The sequence below is a fragment of the Peromyscus leucopus genome, chromosome 16_21, assembly GCF_004664715.2.
Source record: "Peromyscus leucopus breed LL Stock chromosome 16_21, UCI_PerLeu_2.1, whole genome shotgun sequence".
Taxonomy (NCBI): Eukaryota; Metazoa; Chordata; class Mammalia; order Rodentia; family Cricetidae; genus Peromyscus; species Peromyscus leucopus.
Genome location: NC_051084.1, coordinates 16,605,798 through 16,625,202, shown reverse-complemented (window position 1 = coordinate 16,625,202; position 19,405 = coordinate 16,605,798). Strand labels below are relative to the sequence as shown.

The 19,405-nt window shown below is 39.1% G+C and overlaps 2 pseudogenes; both read right to left on the bottom strand.

Moving 5' to 3' along the window:
- Positions 1-379: 379 nt before the first annotated feature.
- LOC114688327 lies at positions 380-1,317 on the bottom strand (annotated as a pseudogene).
- A 16,880-nt stretch (positions 1,318-18,197) lies between these two features.
- Positions 18,198-19,167, bottom strand: LOC114688328 (annotated as a pseudogene).
- Between the last annotated feature and the right edge of the window lie 238 nt (positions 19,168-19,405).

The following is a 19,405-nucleotide window of genomic DNA, read 5'->3' as shown; positions in this document are numbered from 1 at the left end:
GAGCTCTGCTAGGTCCACCTCCACTGTCCAGAACAGAGAGAGCGCTTGCCCAGCCAGGTCTTGGGTCTCCAGTTGCCTCCCCTGGCCCCACCTCGTAGGCGTGACAGTTGCCAGAATCTCAATGGGGGTTGGAACTTCCAGATCCAAGCTGGAATGGCTACCCACTACAAGTTATCCTTGGACCTCCACATGTGCACCATGTATGTATACATGAGAAGCATTAAGTATAATAGAATTTAACAAGTATAATGATTCATTTTATTTTAATTTTAAACAACAAAATGATTTTAATAGTTCCTGTAAAGAAACTGTACTGAGTATCTATAATGACACTAGCTGTGTATTGCAGTTTATCTATAAATATTGTTGCCTGCAGCCATTAGTTGGAGCAGGAGTGTTTCAGTAAATGAGGAACATCACAGAAGAATTGGTTGATTATTTTTAACCCTGTAGAATCTGATAGAAAATGTGGTTGCTGTGTACAAGATTCCTGGTGTTGTGGATATTGCTCTGTATGCTATGAATGTGTGTTGCTCTGAGTTGGTTGATAAATAAATCACTGACTGACCATAGCCAGGCAGAAAGTATAGTATAGGCAGGATAAGCAGAGAGGAGAATTCTGGGAACAGGAAGGCTGAGTCAGGAGTTGCCAACCAGACACAGAGGAAGCAAGATGTGAAGGCAAAACTGAGAAAAGATACTAAGCCATGTGGCTAAACATAAATAAGAATTATGGGTTAGTTTAAGTGTAAGAGCTAGTCAATAGTTAGCCTGAGCTAATGACCAAGTAGTTTTAATTAATATAAGTCTCTGTGTGTTTACTTGGGTCCAAGCGGCCACAGGTTTGGGGAGCCAGGCAGGACCAGGAAAATTTCATCTAAACTTGGTATGCCTCTACTTAACCACACAGCTATCACAGCCCATCTGCACTTTCTGGAACCCATGATGACATCATAGTGCAGTGGATACAAATGATCACATAGTGGTCATAAAATATCACTGTAGGAATGAACACCTTGGCCAGGCCAAAGAAGCAAAGAAGAAAACATGTAGCACACAGAGCATATGAAATATAGGTAGTACCACCAAGGAACTTTCTGAGTGTGGAATTGTGACAGAAAAGTAGGTGACATTGAGATAGGAAAAGTGATTTAGGAAATAATGGAATTGGAGATTGAACTTATGGTCCAGTGTTGTGATGGTGAAAATGATGAGGTTACCTGCCAATCCCAATAGGTATGTCACCATGAAAAGCAAATCATGTAAGAGCTGATGGTCACAGTTGTCAGAGAACCCTGTGAGGAAGAATCCACTCATTTGGTTATGTTTTTGCCAACTATTTTGTGGATAGAATTTATGATAGTACCTGGAATAAAAACATATGTGCAATGCCATAGAAAGACAGTACATTTATCCAACATTGCTTATTTCACAGTTTATGTCTGCAAGCATGTAATTTGTCAGTCACATTCTGGATGTGATAATCTAAAGTTTGAATAGCTCATATTTCCTACATGTTTTTATTAGGAAAGCAGTTGCTACAGGTGGATGAAAATGTGGTAAAGTCATGGTTACTGTCTCAGAAAATGTTAATTTGTAGGATTGAGGCCTCCTGGGATTTCCCCGACCCACATTAGCCTATCTATTGCTGTTGTCCTTGTCAGCTCATGTTCAGGTAGTAATGATAGTGTGGCTTTATGGATGTAGCTTTTGGCATTCCTGGGAGACACAACCGCACAGCAAATTCCCTGATCCTCTCACTTTTACAATCTTTCTTTTCCCTCTTTTTTAATGATCTCTGGGCCTTATGTACAGGAGTTGTATTATATACACATATACATGTATGCTTTAACTTATTAATTAATGAAAAGAGGCCATGAATTTGAAAGAGAGCAAGGAGTGATATATAGGATGGTTTGGAGGAAGGAAAGGAAAGGGAGAAATGATGTAATTTTATCATAATCTCAAAAAGTAGTATAAAATTTTTAAAAGAAACAACTGATTACTTAAACAGAGATTGTTATTTTCATTTCACTGGTAAAAACCCATGATTTTAAAGTCATTAGTAGGAATACAATACTGGTTTTTAATGAAAATATTCTTGACTTTGGCTCCAGTGAATTTGTGAAGTGTATTGAGTTTTAGCCGCCTATAGATGATTCTGTAAAAAATATATGATTTGGATGATGACTGTTTATATGAATTTAATATATAGACTTTTAGGGTCTTTAAATACATCATTCTATTTGAACACATTGTGATTAGATGGGAGGTGATGAAGGATGTTTAATAATCTGATAAATGTTAGAGAAAACAATCACATAAAATGGTAAGCCATAAAAACACATGCCTCAAAATTTACTGGACTAATTTATAGAGGGTTCATACAAGGCAGTTTCCAAAAGATAGGTTGACATCATATCACATATCTTGCCTGGCTTCAATTTCTAGACCATAAAGTTTGGACTGTTAAAACTATAACACATTTGAATCATCATTTGGCTCTTGATTTTACCAGCTTCCTATGGTAGCATCGTGTACCAGGCGATGCTCCAGACTCAACCCTAATCAGCAGAGAGAGAGTCTATTGAAGACTCTGGTAAGCCACAAGCCATGTGGCAAGGTATAGATTTATAGAAATGGATTAATTTAAGATATAAGAACAGTTAGCAAGAAGCCTGCCATGGCCATACAGTTTGTAAGCAGTATAAGTTTCTGTGTTTACTTTGTTGAATCTGAGTGGCTGTGGGACTGGCAGGTGACAAAGATTTGTCCTGACTGTGGCAAAGCAGGAAAACTCTAGCTACAGTCTATCAGCAATTTTCACCAAAATTTGATGTGGAACCTTACTCTGTTGCCAACCAGATTTGTATCTGCCTGATGTGTGCATTTGGGCCCACTGGGAACTCACGGTCATATCAGAATACATCTTTCCATGCTGTTTTAGCAAACTGTGATGCTAGACCTGACTCAAAGCCCAAAACTTCACATAGAAATTTCTTAAGCATATGTTGGCAATTTTAATATCCTGTGACTGAGACTCATTTAAAGATAATATTCACATGCCTTTAATCCCAGCACTCAGGAGGCAGAGCCAGGCAGATCTCTGAGTTCGAGTCAGCCTGGTCTAACTGAGCGAGATTCAGGAGAGTCACAAAGTTATACAGAGAAAGCCTGTCTCGGATAAACAAACAAACAAACAAAAAAGATAATATTCACATAAAAATTTTACCAAGACTGGTCAATCAAATGATAAATATATATATAAATTACATAACAAGTGTATGGAGAGTTATGATTGCCATGAAGTGAAATATCCTACCTTGATAAAAATGGCATTATGATTCATTACAGAATATTTTATGAAACCTGAGAGTGAGAGCAGACTTGCAAATGTTAAGAAATATGCCATGCAATATATACATGTTATTAAACCATTAGTTTATCCTCCTTATGACTCTCTATATTTACATTTACATGGTAGTTTACTCTGATTTGTATTTGATTCCCTTATGGGTATTTTAGCAGCTTTCAAGATTAACATTTACTATAGTAATCTTATAAAAATTCCTCATCGATCATTAGGTACTATTCATAGATAGGATGAAGTTCTGGTGTGTTCTTTCAGACCATAGCAACCTCAAGCAGGATTTAGGCACATATGACCAAGGAGATAGATCATATGATGAAAACTCAAGACTCAATTTTCTAATAATTTTCTATTTTATAGTTTGACTCCAGTCTATTATAAAATTTGGGATATTAGTAATTTACCTCTCCCTAATAAGAGTCTTACCAGAATTTAGGACTGTTGGAAGATGTTAGAAAATTAAATTGCATTCCAGAATTTTAAGTATTAATTAGAAGGTGAGATATTCATCTGAATAACTAATATATAGACTTTTAAAAATCAGTTCCCTGTCAGAAAGATGAGCTTTCTTCCTACTTAGAATCACAGATTTCCATTGCAAACTTAATTTTAAGAGCAGAAAGAACTGTAAGAATTTCCATACACTCTCCCTTTTCTCTCATCTAAGTGTGGAGAACTAATCTAAGGCTACCCAAGCTGACAGACAACTCTGAGAGTTCTTTTTCAGAGCCACAGATGCATGTATATCTTGGGGGACAGGTTTGCTGTAGGGTTTATTTAGAGAAAAGGAATCAGTCAAAACAGAAGCTTAAATTTAATCATCAATGTACTTCATTTTCTTTCTATCATTTGGGACTTGGACCATTCAAGTTCTACATAAAAAGTTAGCAAGCTGGTGAACCTGGGGTTATTGTCCCCAGCTCCATGGTTCTCAGCTGACGTGAAAATCTTTCAGAGAGTTTTGTTACAGCTCAGGTTCCTGAACCTCACACTCAGTAATTCTGACTCATGAAAACTCAGGTGGCACCCAGGAACCTGGGGTCTGCTGCTGCTGGATTGAGTACCACAATGGGAATACAACAGTATAGATAACTCGTACATTCTGAGAAAATGTATATTCTAACAGAAAACTTAAATATCCATCAAAGTAATTGATTTCCTAAACCATAAACCAATGTTTACTGTTACTCTTGAAAATTTTCATTAATAACCATAAGACTGCATATTTATACAATATATATTGATATTCTTTACTCTGTTTTCTCTGAACCTCACTCTTAAATAAATAATTATATTTTAAAAACACACAGCATTTTGCTTAGATACAAATGATGCTTACTAAGCTTAATTATGCATGAAAGAAGTTTGAGCAAAGGTTGACATCACTCTTTCTTGAGGCTCCATTTCTCTCTGATACTGCTCTATAAAGCAATATCTATTTTATAGAAATATATAGACTAGATTATTCAATCATAGCCCCTACTGCTGCCCTCTTTCTCTCCTTCAGAAATCAGGCCATGTCTCTCCCTGCTAAAGCTCTCTGTGACAGACAGTTGACAAAGTATGGTGAGGTCTCACAGCCTCCACCAAATACTTGTAGTTGCAAGACAACCATTAATTATAATTATTAGTACCTTCTGACTTCTATCATGTAGGTCACACAGTATGAATCCTCTGAAATATGTAAGAGTCAGAAATTTCCATTACCATATGGAATGAAGGCTCTCTCCTTTCAAGACTCCAGCACACAGCCCATGGTATAATCTCCTAGTATTCTAGGATTGGAAATGTCTGTTTTTCTCTCTCTCAGGACCACACCATACTATTCATTGTGTATATCTTGTAATGCTCTTTCTCCTTAGCGCCTCATCATGGCTTCTATACTATAGTATCTATACTATCTTTGTAAAGCCCCTCTGAGGGATAATTCAGCTTCCTATGAACCTGATTCATATTTAATAAGTTATAATTTGGGGAATTTATTTAATAATACTGTTAAAAGTCATATCCACTGTGAAATACATGCTTTTTCACTTTCTTGTCATTACAATAGCAGAGAGGTGAGCTTTATAGTTTGATGATTATCATTTCACATGAAGAGGTACAGCACTTCTATAGATACTTTTCTTAGTATTAATAAGTAACATACTAACAAATTCTATTAAGATAAGTACTATAAGATTTTGTTCTTCTCTTTTAACTGATATAAAATTATGGGAAATAGGATCCACACAGAAAAAAGTGAATAGGTTTCAGATTTTGTCAGATTCCCTTTCTAAAACTGCTGTGATGGGCTGTGCTGCTTCCAGTAGTTCATATCCATGGTGTTGACAACATGTAGAGTCTGTGAGGAGTTCTATTTTTTGTTAAACTTGAGAAGGTATACTGTATTATGTCATCATGCAGGCATTCGAATCAGATCACTCGAGGATGTGATTCAGTCATTTCTTTTTCTTTTTTAAAGTGACTTTGAAGAGCTATTTCATTCTTTTCCATGGTTGATTTCTAATTGGAAAAATGAATGTGACTGCTAATTGACTCACAAAAAGAGCTCAGCAGAGTGACTACAGAATAAGTGTTACTAGACATGAGAAACCCTCTTTTGAGCTGTTTGTCAGTGTTGTCCACAAGACTCCCCAAACATTTCAGACTGCTGCTACTGCTGTTGGCTGCCATACAGAGGTGGAATGTAAGTCCCTACTACTGAAGATACCATGCACTTCAGACATAGATTCAGTGGTCCCTGAGCTGGACACAGTTCCTCCTCAAGGACTAGCTTTAATGGTTCCACAAGGTGCCATGAAAGCTTCCAAAGAAAAGAAGCAAGTAACAGTCTTACACAGTTATGACTGTGTCATGACAGCACACAATAACCCTAAGGGTACTGCATTCCTTGGCAGTAACCAACAGGTCTGTAATTGGACTAAGACCCATTCAATAAGAGGGAAATCATGTCTGGTACTGGAAATGTAGCCAACTACCCAGGCCTATTAATGCCGTGGATCTCAGAAGGAGCCTACAACTGCACCTTTACTACATCAAAATAATTCATAAATACATCCTACATATTTGTCTTTATACCCACAGATAAGTGTAGCCCTCATCACTCATTAAGGAAACTTCTCTTTGCAACAGATGGAGACCATTACAGAAAACCATAATAAATCAAAATGCAGAGTTGTGGAGCCCAGTCCCCCTGGATATATCTATAAAACAACTTCCAAACCTAAAGTTCAGGGGTAACTGAGGAGAGGAAGTAGAACAATTGTAAGAGATAGAACAATAAGGAGTTTGTTGTGAGATTATGTCTTTTAAAAATGCCAGCTATATATATGAAGTTTCACTAACATGACAACCTTAACATGATCTGAACAAGGACAATAAAAATAGACACACTAAAGTGGCTGGGGAAAACCCATGAGGATTCAACACTACACAATTACTACAGGCAACTAAGGTATGGTGAGAGCAGGAGAAATAGTCTCACCTAGAGAAGAGCATACCAATTAATTATCCAATACCAAATGGTCAGCCATGAAGACATACATATAAGTAGCATTATACATACTGAACAAGTTATACTTATGTATTTAGGAGCATGTGTATGTGTACATATGTAACAATAATTAATAAAAAGAGAGACCATGATTTGATGCAGTTTATACATATTATAATATATATATATATATAGGACATTACAACAGACACTGAGTAAATCCAGAGAATCAATCATAAGGATGTTCCTTAAACATCTGTACTCCACTAAACTGGAAAAACTGAAAGAAATGGATGAATTTCTTGATATACATATATACAGCCTACCAAAATTAAAGCACAATCAAGTAAGTAACTTAAATAAACCCTTTATACCTAGTGAAATAGAAGCAGTAATTAAGTCTCCCCAAATCCCACCCCCAAAAAGCCCAAGGTCAGATGAATTTAGTACAAAATTCTACCAGACTTTCAAAGGAGAATTAACTCAAATAATCCTGAAATTCTTCTGCAAAATATAAACTAAAGGAACATTGCCCAGTCATTTTCATGAGGCCACTATTGCCTTGATACCAAAGCTACATAAAGACTGTCTCCCCCAAAGAAGAAAATAATTACAGTCAAATATCACTTATGAATATAGATGTAAAAATTCTCAAAAGATACTTTCAAACTGAATTCAAGGACACATCGAGAACATGGCCCACTGAGTCAACCAAGCAGAGCTCACACAGACTCACAGGGACTGAAATGGCAGGCACGGGCCCTACATGGGTCTGCACTGGGTACTCTGCATGTATGCTATGGTTGTTAGCTTGGTGTTTTTGAGGAATTTCTAACAGTGGGGGCTGGTGTATCTCTGACTCTTTTGCCTGCCCTTGAGACTCTTTTCCTCCTATTGTGCTGCTTGTCTTGCCTCAGTATGAGGACTTTTTTTTTTTTTAACTTTTTTGGTATTTTTTATTTTATAATTTAATTTATTTTTACATATCAGCCACGGATTCCCTTGTCCTCCCCCTTTCTCCCTCCTCGCCTTTCCCCCAGCCCACCCCACATTTCCATCTCCTCCAGGGCAAAGACTCCCCTGGGGATTGAGTTCAATCTGGTAGATTCAGTCCAGGCAGGTCCAGTCCCCTCCTCCAAGGCTGAGCCAAGTGTCCCTGCATAAGCCCCAGGTTCCAAACAGCCAGCTCATGTACTGAGGACAGGTCCCAGTCCCACTGCCTGGATGCCTCCCAAACAGATCAAGCTAATCAACTGTCTCACTTATCCAGAGAACCTGATTTAGTTGGGGGCTCCTCAGCTATTGGTTCTTTTGCCTTATCTTTTTGGACTTGTTTTGTCCTGTTTGGCTGTAGTTTCTAAAAGGTGTACTCTTTTCTGAAGAGGATTTTGAGGGGGAGTGGATCTGAGGAAGAGAGGAGCTAGGAGGAGTGGAGGAAGGGGAAACTGTGGTTGTTCTGTATGGTATGAGAGAAGAAGCTGTTTTCAAAGGACACATTGAAAACATTATCTACTATGATCAAGTAGGCTTCATTCCAGAGATATAGATAGTTCAACATGTGTAAATCAATAAACATAATCCTCCACATATATAGACCCAAAGACAAGAACCACATGATCATCTCATGAGATGCAGGAAAGACCTTTGACTGTAAGAAATTGCTAAATGGTCTTATTAATGAAAAAAACCTAGAGCCAGATATTGGGGTGAAAACTGAGAGATCCGAGGAATAGAACAAGCCAAGCCACAAGTTCTTACTGCTAGGAAATACTCAGCCCAAGAATTACTTTGTAGCATGAATCTTAAAGAGTTTTTATTAATAAAACAAACCCAGAGCCAAGTATTGGGGTGAACACTGGAAGATCAGAGAGACAGAACAAGCCACAGCTAAACTCACCTGGCCAACTTCTCAGATGATCTTGTTTCCTCAGACTGGAAGCCTCTGTGTCCTCATATCCTAATGGCTCTCAGCTGAACTGTGCTGCTCAAAACCTAAAAGCTTAACCAGCCAAATGCTTAACCAGCTAAATGCTTCTAGTTCCTGGTCCTCACACCTTATATATCTTTCTGCCTCTACCATCACTCCCTGGGATTAAAGGCTTGCTTTCTGGGATTAAAGGTTGTCACCATGCCTGGCTGTTCCCAATGTGGCCTTGAACTCCCAGAGATCCCAGATGGATTTCTGCCTCTGGAATGCTAGGATTAAAGGCATGAGTGCCAACATTTTCTAGTCTACATATCTAGTGGCTTTTCTGTTCTCTGATCCCAGATAAGTTTATTAGGGTACACAATATTTTGGGGGAACACAATACCACCACATTACTTCCTGTGTACTTAGGCCTATATACCTTTCTGTGCCCTGCCATCTTACTTCCTCTCTCTGCCCAGCTATATCACTTCCTCTTTTTGCCAGCTCTATCACTTCCTGTCTGTCTGTACAGACCTCCAGACCTCTATAGTTAACTAGTGCTAGAATTAAAGGTGCGTGCACCATGTCTGGCTCTGTTTCCAGTGTGACCTTGAACTCACAGAGATCTGGATGGATCTCTGCCTTCTGAATGCTAGGATTAAAGGTGTGTGCCACCACACTGACCTCTATGTCTAATTTGGTGGCTGGCTCTGTTCTCTAATCCCCAGATAAGTATTATTGGGGTACACAAATATTACCACATTTGACAAAATCCAATATCTTTCACTATAAACACCCTGGAGAGACTAACAATATATGGGACATACCTCAACACACAGTAAAGGATATTGCAGCAAGCCCACAGCCAATAGCAGTCAAAATGGGGAGAAACTCAAAGCGTTTCCACTAAAATCAGGAAAAAAAACAAGGGTGTCCACTTTTTCTGTGGATGTACTCAATATAATGCTTGGAGTTTTAGCTAGAACAGTAAGACAACTGAAGGAGATAAAGAGGATACAAATAGGAAGGGAAGAAGTCAAAGTATCTTTATTTGCAAATCATATGATAGTACACAAAAAGTGACCCTAAAAATTCCAACTGAAAATTCCCACAGCTGACAAATATTTTTCATAATATTTTTATTATTTGGGAATTTCACATCATTAACCCTGAGCACACTCACTTCCCAATCCTTCTAGGTGTGCCATGTGAGCCTACTGATTCCCCCCGCCAACCTGTCCAATTTGTGTTGCACTGGAGCATGGTCAAACTCCCAGTGATCAGCCCCAAAAGAAAGCCAAGTCCTTCACCACCTGCACCTCTGTCAGAGCTATCAGTTGTGGATATCAACACTTCAGCATCCTTATTGCATTTTTAAAGAGTTCTCCTAATGGATTTCTTTCTAGGCTGCTATGTTTTGGGATGGTGTTGGGGGTTGGGGTAGTGGTTTTCACAGAAACCTTATATGTCCCTCTTTTTCAAATGTGAGTCTGTAGTCATAAATATCTCAGCAAAAGTGGCTTGCTTGCCCTTTAAGTCAGTAGGAGCTTGGACCATGGACTTACACATGGTTTCTGGTGACAGCATGGACTACATGGTCTTCAGCATCAGTGCAGTGTCACACACCTCAGCATGGTCACCAGTGGCAGTACAGACATTGCACACCAACAGCACCATCATAGTCCTCAGTGGTAGCACAGGCCAAGGACATCAACATGATCCCAGATGGCATCCCAGGCAGTCTATAACCAACATGGCTCTTGGTGGCAGCACAGACCATGGGCATCCACATGGCCTTTGGTGGTAGAGACAGGCAGACACAGACATATCCCTCAGCAACAGCATGGGCCGCCAACATCAACATGACCTCAGGTGTCAGTGCAGGCCACTTATGTCCAATATAGGCCCCCTTGACAGCATGGCCCACAGACACCAACATGGCCCCAGAGGAGGCACAGACCACTGACATCTGCATGGCCTTTAAGTGGTAGATGGGCCATGGATATCAATGCAGCCCCTGGCTGCAGGAGAACGTGGACCCAGACATGGCCCTCAGTCACAAAATAGCCCATGGACAGAAACATGGCTTCGGAAGTGGTATAGACAATGGACATCACACCTCCCTGCCCTCTGTGTCTGGTACCCCAGGTTCACCAGGCCCACCTTTGTGTTTGTAGCCTGCCAGCAGCACTGCTGCCCACACTCTCTGTCTCTCAGCAGGTCAAGCAGCATGGACTGCAGCTGCAGTGGCTCCCTGCTGGGTGCTGGCTGACAGGGCCCAGGAACGGCCCTATTCAGTTGGCAGGTTCCAGAGGGAGTTCCATGCCAGTGCAGTGCACCCCTCTGGGCTTAACTATTGAGCTTGTAGGCTGCAGACCAAACCACTGCCCCTAGCTCTCTGTCTCCAAGCAGGGCAAACAGCACAGGCTGTTCCTGTCCAACCCTGTCACTTCCTATCTGTCTGTACAGCCCTCCAGACCTCCATGGTTAACTAATGTTGGAATTTAAGGCATGTGCCACCATGCCTGGCTCTCTTGCCAGTGTGGCCTTGAGCTCACAGAGATCCGGACAGATACCTGCCTCCCAAGTGATAGGAATAAAGGTGTGTGCTACCATTGTCCTGACTTCTATATAGTGCCTGGCTTTTCCCTCTGATCCTCAGGTAAATTTTATTGGGAGTATAATGGGGGACAATAATCACCATACCTGATGGAAGAGAAAGTGAGAAATAGCTTGAACACACTGGCAAGAAGACTTTTTGAACAGAACACTGATAGCACAACACTAAGACCAGCAATTAATAAATAGAATCTTATGAACCTGAAAAGCTTCTGTAAGACAAAGGGCACTGTCATTCAGATGAAATAGCAGCCTACAGAATGGGAAAAGATTTTTGCCAACTCCATATCTAATAGACGGCTAATATCCAAAATATATAAAGAACTAAAGAAACAATATCAAAAACCAAATAGTCCAATTAAAAATGGGGTATAAATCTAAACAGAGAATTCTCAATAGAGGAAACTCAAATGGCTGAGAAACACTTAAAGAAATGTTCAACATTCTTAGTCATCAGGGAACTACAAATTCAAACTACTTTGAGATTTCATTTTATGCCAGTCAAAATGGCCAAGATTAATAAAACAAATGGTAGCACTTGCTGGCAAAAATATGGTGAATAGCACTTTTATTGCTCATGGGAGTACAAACTTGTACAGCCACTATTAAAATCAGTGTGGTAGTTTCTCAAGATCCAGCTATACCACTCTTGGGAATATACCCAAAGACTCTACACCCTACTAGAGAGATACTTATCCATGTTCATTGCTGCTCTATTCATAGTTGCCAGAAGTTGGAAACAGCTTAGATGTCCACTAACTGATGAATGGATAATGAAAATGTGACATTTATATGATAGACTATTATTCAGTAGTTAAGAAAAATGAAATTCTCAGGTAAATGAATAAAGCTATAGAAATCACTCAGATACCAAGAAGCAAATATTATATGTTTTCTTTATATGTGGATATTGGTTTTTAAGTCTTCTATACATGTGCTACAATCTGAACAAGTACCTAGGAAGTGTCTTGGGGGGAGAAGATGATCTCCCAAGGAAATAGAAATAGTATATATATATATGTATTGTTATAGAGAGACAGGGAGAACTAGAATAGGATTAAGTAGAGAAGGAGATGGAGAAAAAGGTAAAGGACAGAATATGGGGAGGACAACTAATACTAAGGTCAAGGTCATTTGAAAAAACGTGTGGAAATGTACTACTGTAGAAGTTCCTAAAATATATACACCTATGAAAGGAACCTAAAGTGATCACCAAATAATAGGCGAGACAATGTCCCAACTAGACATTTTATGCTATCAAGTAAAACCTCCAGCACAAAGAATGGGGTCTATCTTTTATGTGTCATCAGCCAAGGGGTCCTAAGGAAATCATCAGACATAACCAAGGCTATTGATCATTCTCCACAACCTGATGTAAAGCCTTATTGCTAAAGGCAACATCATACATATCATCAAATATGGAGAATTAGAGCCGGTGCCTAACTAGAAGTTTGACTCCTACTAACAAGCATTCATGGCATTGTAATGACGCGGCATGAGACCAGAGGAAAAAGACAATATTCACTATCTCCCAGCTATAACCCTGCAATCTATCACAGTGACTTCTCTGTAAGATAAACTGTTGTAATGGTTGGACGAATGTTATAGGAGTTATCAACCACTTTTTAAATAATTATATTTAAGGTCCACTCCATGATATGGAACCCACTCCTGCTGTTGCTAAAGTGTCCAAGAGCCTGAGATTAGATAGGTCATGGGCCTAGAGAAAAATCTATTACTATTATTCTGCTAAAGGAACACAACAGTAAAAGACTTCCAGACCTAGAGATCAGCCCTTCACTCAATTCTCATTGGAGAAACTTCTTACAATAAATGTAACTAACACAGAGACCCATAAAATGGACAATGTGAAGAGAGTGTGGACTTTGGAGCACTCTGTCCCAAATGGGATGTCTTCATCAAAGTCCTTCCTCAAAGTTCAGGCATCTTTGTAGAAGAAAAGGTGGAAGAGTCTAAGAGCCAGATTGATGTATAACTCAAAAGAAATGGTATCTTTCAGACACAGCAGGACTGATTTATCACAACTACCATGCAGCATCCACAAGGCCTGCAGATGTTCAATCCAGATGGGGTTACAGAACTGAGAGGGAAAAGTAGACACAGGCTCCTATATCTAACCAAGAAGCTATCTGCAATTGATACCCATTGGCAAAGGAAAAAGTCAGTTTTCTTCAGTCAGTCTTATGGGTGTATTAACCACATTCAGAGCAGGCACCATGCCCAGTATTGGTAAACACAAACTAAGTTCAATGGTGTCATTGTATATTTTTCCCTCATTTTGTTTTATTTTTGTATTTTATTTTTTGTCTTATATCAGCATTTTGCTTGTTTATTTCTGTTTTTATGTTTCTTTTGTGTTTCTTCTTTTCATTTATTTCAGAGAGAGAGAGAGAACATAAAGTTGAGTGGGTAGGGAGATGGAGAGGATCTGGAAGGAACTGGGGAGGGAAAACGATGATAAAATATATTGTATGGAAAAATGTTTTCAATTAAAAATAGCATAAGAAATAAATATTTTAGAATAAACCCAATGAAGAAAAACCTATTATATGCACTAATAAATTTTAGTGCTATAATTTTAACTTTATACTGGCAATAAAAGAAAAAAACTTGTATAAACAAATAAAATGAAAAACATTTCCTGCATTTTCATCCATGCATAGGAAGCTATTTTAGACAAGGTGTTAATTGAACAAACACAGCTTAAACATGTTTCTGCTTAATCACTTCACAATTGCTTGTCCCATTATCACTAGATCATATGCCTTACTTTACTTCAAAATTCATGAGTCAGTCAAATTTTATATTTTTGTGACTCATGGATCTTTTAAAATAATGTCAAGACACAAACTAAGCACATCAGATCTTTAGCTCCTAGATGAGGTGATGCAGCCCTAGGCTGTGCTCTGCTCTGCCTGTGCTAACAATCATCACTGTTGTCTCATGGCTACAGGGCATGTCCTGCTGATTGAAAACAACTGGCTAGATCTCTAAACGTTTTCAACATAGATTGCTATTGTTAGTTAATCTGAAGGGCAAACATGATATTTACTAAAATAATAAATAAGTAAGAAAAGACACTCAAAGTATTACTGTGAGTGCAACAGAAGATAATAAAAGTTTTTCACAGACTCTGAAGATGACAAATGAGAAAACAAAACCTACTGGCCATCCTGACAACCTGAGTCTGGATATCTGAGATCTGGAAGCAGTGACACAGTGTCTGTAATCCCAGAATGCTTGCAGAAATAGGAGGAGGAAACAGGTGAATCTCCAGAAGCAAGTGGGTCAGTTAGTCTGACCTAATCAATGACAAAGAACCTATAGGAAGGCATTGCTGACTGATACCTGCCTTGCCCCTTATGAGCTCTCATTGGCTCCAGAGGAAAATAATCAGAGTCCTCGTTGATTACAGAAAGCAGAGACCCAAATATCAAGGCAAAGACCCTTTCAACCTCCAGATGAACCCCCTCCCGCTTTCTGGGCCCCACATTATGGCACCTCCCACCACAGCCTTTGAGCAGCTCTGCAATATCAGAGATACTGGGAACAATTGTCCTCAGTTTCCTCAGCCTCAATGGCCTAGGGATCCAGAGCCTCCACCATAGGGACCTTCCCTGTTATTCTAAGTGTAACAAGACAATTCTGTTAGCCAAGTATCCCTCTCAAGGATTTAAAAGGGTTATACTAGCTGTCTGGGAGGATGGAATTCATATCCCTTGGACCAGTCTATTATATAGAATTTCAATAGCACCCTTTTAACTACCCAAGACTGCAGAGACATATGTCCATCCACTTGTCCCAGTCTTCTATTTGTACAATGGTAAGCCCTAATTAGAGATGAATGTCAAATACAGGCTGGAAAAAATGAATTACATAATCAATAAATAGGAGCACAATAAGGACAATCCCCCTTTCTTGATTAATAAACTGGAATTATGACCAATTGTTCTATCAGGGTAATTTTCCCACAGAATACAAAGCCTCCCCTCCTCAATCCCCAGATGCTTTGAACAGGTCTGTATATGTGTGCTCAAGCCTGGACCTTTTGACTCCCCTGTCCATAGGACTTGGGAGTCTCTTCACTGACCTTTAAAAAACAACCAAGTTAAAGTATAAGTCAGTCTAGACAGAAAAATAACAGAACCTATGGACAAAGAAAGGCTACTAAATAATTTTGTCTGGAAGGAATGACCATGGAGCACAGACAGGCTTGTCACAGACTAAAAAATAAACATTACCATCAATGGATCGTGGCTATTTATGACATTGGGACTGCCTCATATCAGGCCTCCTCCCTTGCCAAAGCCTGTGCAGTCACAACATGGTCTAACTCAAAATGTTTTAAATGTAGAGAGACAGGACATTGGAAAGGGGTGCTCAAAAAACAATTCAACTGCCTCTAAACCCTCTAAAACTGTTCCCCCACCCAGTTATAACAAAGGTCTTCACTGGAGGAGGGACTGCAAATTCAAAACTGACAAAGAAGGCAAACCCCTACTGCCTGTAAACTACACAAGGGGCAGCCCTCAGCCCAGCCATTAAGAGGGAAAGGTCCACAAATCCACTGGGTCACTAACGTACCTGAAGACTCTCACCCCAAACTTTTGATTAAAATTGACAATACAATTTCAAATATCTGATAGATACAGGAGCAGACAAAACCATTCTAAGACAAGCCAAGTCTGCACACATTGGATCCTCTTACCCAGACTCCAACTAATGGGGGTAGGTGGTCTCTCTCGAGCATTTATAACCAATACTTTTATAGATGGGATGACTCAGATGAAACAAATGGACAATTAGATCCCTAGTGGCCAACGTGGTCACTAACTTACTAGAAAGAGAAGTCCTAGAAGATTTTAATGTCCTTGCTACTGGGACATGAGAAAGTCTACCAAAGAAGATTACCAAAAATATTAAGATCAAAAGACCTCCATCTTAAGACTACTGTTGAATACCTCACTCTGTGCCTAGAGTGGATCACAGAAGACCCTGTCTGGGTAGAACAGTGGCCTTTAAACAGAGAGAAATTAAGTGTTTTATAACCAGTTAAACAACAATTAGACATGGAAACATTCACCCCTCTAGAAGCCCCTAGAACACCCAGTTTTTGTCATTAAAAATAAAACTGGACCTGGGCTCCTCCAGGATCTGAGAGCATTTAATAAGAGTATGAAAATTTGGGCTTACTTCAGTGTGGCCTCCCCTCAGTACAGCTTCCCCTTTGCCTCTGCCACACCACGAAATACCCCAATATTAGACATTAAAGATTGCTTCTTTCTCTAAGCTTGGTAACAAGGAGGACTTCCTCCCTCCAGGAAAGCTTCCTGCTCTCTACCTAGCCTTATCTGGAGGATGTTTCTAGGCCAAAGACACCTGACTTATTTCAAGGGTGACCCTTGATACAGTTTTCTGCAAACACCCTTTCCCTGATGACCCACATGGTAATTAGGCAAGTGCTCTAGACATTTTGATAGGACCATAATGGCCAATATGAAGCCTTGTGATAAGAGTGTGTCACTTAATGCAAATTAAGGTTTGTCTCGAGGTTCTCCAATTCCTATATATTCCTTATATTCTGGAATAAAGTTGAGCTGTTTTACTGAAAGTAGTCTTCTGAAGGGCTGTCTCCATACTCACTGGCCACATAGAAAGCTTTCTGTTGCCACTTGCTTCTGCACCTTTGTACTCATAGACCAGTGGCCAATAGGCCAGGAGGAAAAGGAGAGATATCCACAAGACCTTGTCTCAAAAAGGTAGAAAGACAAAGACCAACATCCAAAGATTGCTCTTTGACTTCCACATGGGCAATGTGGCACATGGCATATGTACCTGCACTCATACGCTCTAACATACAAAAGATTCTCTATGAATATCTGCTGTATGAAAATACAAATACCTGTTAAATGATAAAGAAACATGACCAGACATTACTCATGGTCATGCATTCATTATTTTTGGAAATTAATACCTTCAAACTGGCAAGACAATTGAGCATTTTGTACACTTTGATCCAATAATCCAATTTCTTTAGAATTAGGAAGATAAGAAACTTCCCTCACTCTACCCCCTGCAACACATGGTCATTTGTCTATGTGATTTTGACTGACCTAGAACTTACTATATAGACCAGGCTGGCCTAAAAATTATGACAGAGGTCTGCTTGTCTGTGCCTCCTAAGTACTTGACTACATTTTAAAAATGACTTATGAGTAAACGAAAATTGACAGTAAGTGATACAAGTTAAAGAATTAAAGCTTAAATGACTTTTATATTAATTACAATAAATACTTGGCATACAAGACAACTATAGTAATTAATTATGTATATGTGCACAAAAATAGCATACATGCTTGTGATAATCCTTAAAATTTGTATATGGAAGATAGAAGGTAAAACAAACCTTTGAAGTAAGTAATAAATAATTAAAAATTATGATGCATCTGGTGAATTCACTAACAGTAAATATAATTGTTCTTCTTATTATAATATAACCATCAACGTGCTTTCAAAGCCCATTTTAGGATTACTGGTAAGTTCACAGTTGCGTCAATGTGCCGATGGGCTGGGAGAGTTAGGAAGAACTGGGTCTATATTTCTAGATTTTAATCATACTTTTTAGTAGCTTGAAAGAACAGTAAACTTAATGACATAGGTTAAAAGAATCATATCAAATTTTACTATGCAATGTGTTTATATATACTTTATCTAGAAAATATCTTGGTATCCTTAATACTAAAACTAGTATATTCAAAATACTAAAAACAGTGTGTCTGGTTTTAGTAGCCACTAACAAAAGAACAAAAGGATTTTTTCCAAATGAATTCTTCACTTAACAGTAAACTTCCTTAAAGCTCCCTTCAAGGACTCATTCCTCAGACTGTAGATAACAGGGTTGAGTGTTGGGGGTAGTACTGTGTATAAGATAGATAGAAGAAGATCTAAAGCAGTTGGAGACTCTGAAGTTGGGTTTAGATATGCACAGGAGCCTGTGGAAAGAAACAATGAGACAACAAAAAGGTGGGGCAGGCAGGTAGAGAAGACCTTAGACCGGCCTTCAGCAGAGGGCATCCTGAGAACTGTGGAGAATATGTGGACATAGGAGAGGACAATCCCAACAAAGCAGGCAAAGGCCATTGCAGACAGGAAACCAGCCACTCCATCACTCCAAGGTAATCATTAGAGCAGGAGAGCTTGAGTAACTGGGGACATCACAGAAGAACTGGTGGATTATTTTGGACCCGCAGAACCTGATAGAGGATATGGTTGCTACATATAAGGTTCCTGGGATGCCACTGCTTAGCCATACAACTGTCACAGCCAACCTACACTTTCTGGGACACATGATGACCTCATAGTGCAGTGGAAAGCAAATGGCCACATACGATCATACGACATCACTGTGAGAATGGCCAATTCACCCCAGGCAAAATCTGTGAAGAAAAAAACCTGCAGCGTGCACTGGCTATATGAAATGTATCCATTGCCTGCCAGGGAATTCTCAATATACTGGGGAACTGTGACAGAAAGGGATGAGATGTCCAGAAGGGAAAGGTGCTTCAGGAAGTAATACATTGGAGATTGGAGCTGCGGGTCCAGTGTGGTGATGGTGATAATGATGAAGTTACCTGCTGATCCCAATAGATATGTCACCAAGAAGAGCAAAGCATGCAAGATCTATAGCTCATGGTTGTCAGAGAACCCCATTAGGAGGAATCCACTCATTGTGGTTATATTTCTCACAAGCATCTTAGGACTAGAAATTGTGGTAGAAGCTGAAGAATAAAATGATATAGTAAATGCAGTATACAGATACTGAGACATTATTTATTTGTTTATTAGTATTTTCTCAATAATCTCTCTCTCTCTCCCTTTCCATATATATATATATACATATATATATATATATATATATATATATATTCTATTTGTTGCAAAACTTAAGTGAGAACACATTTTTTCTCATGTCCATAGAGTTCACACTATC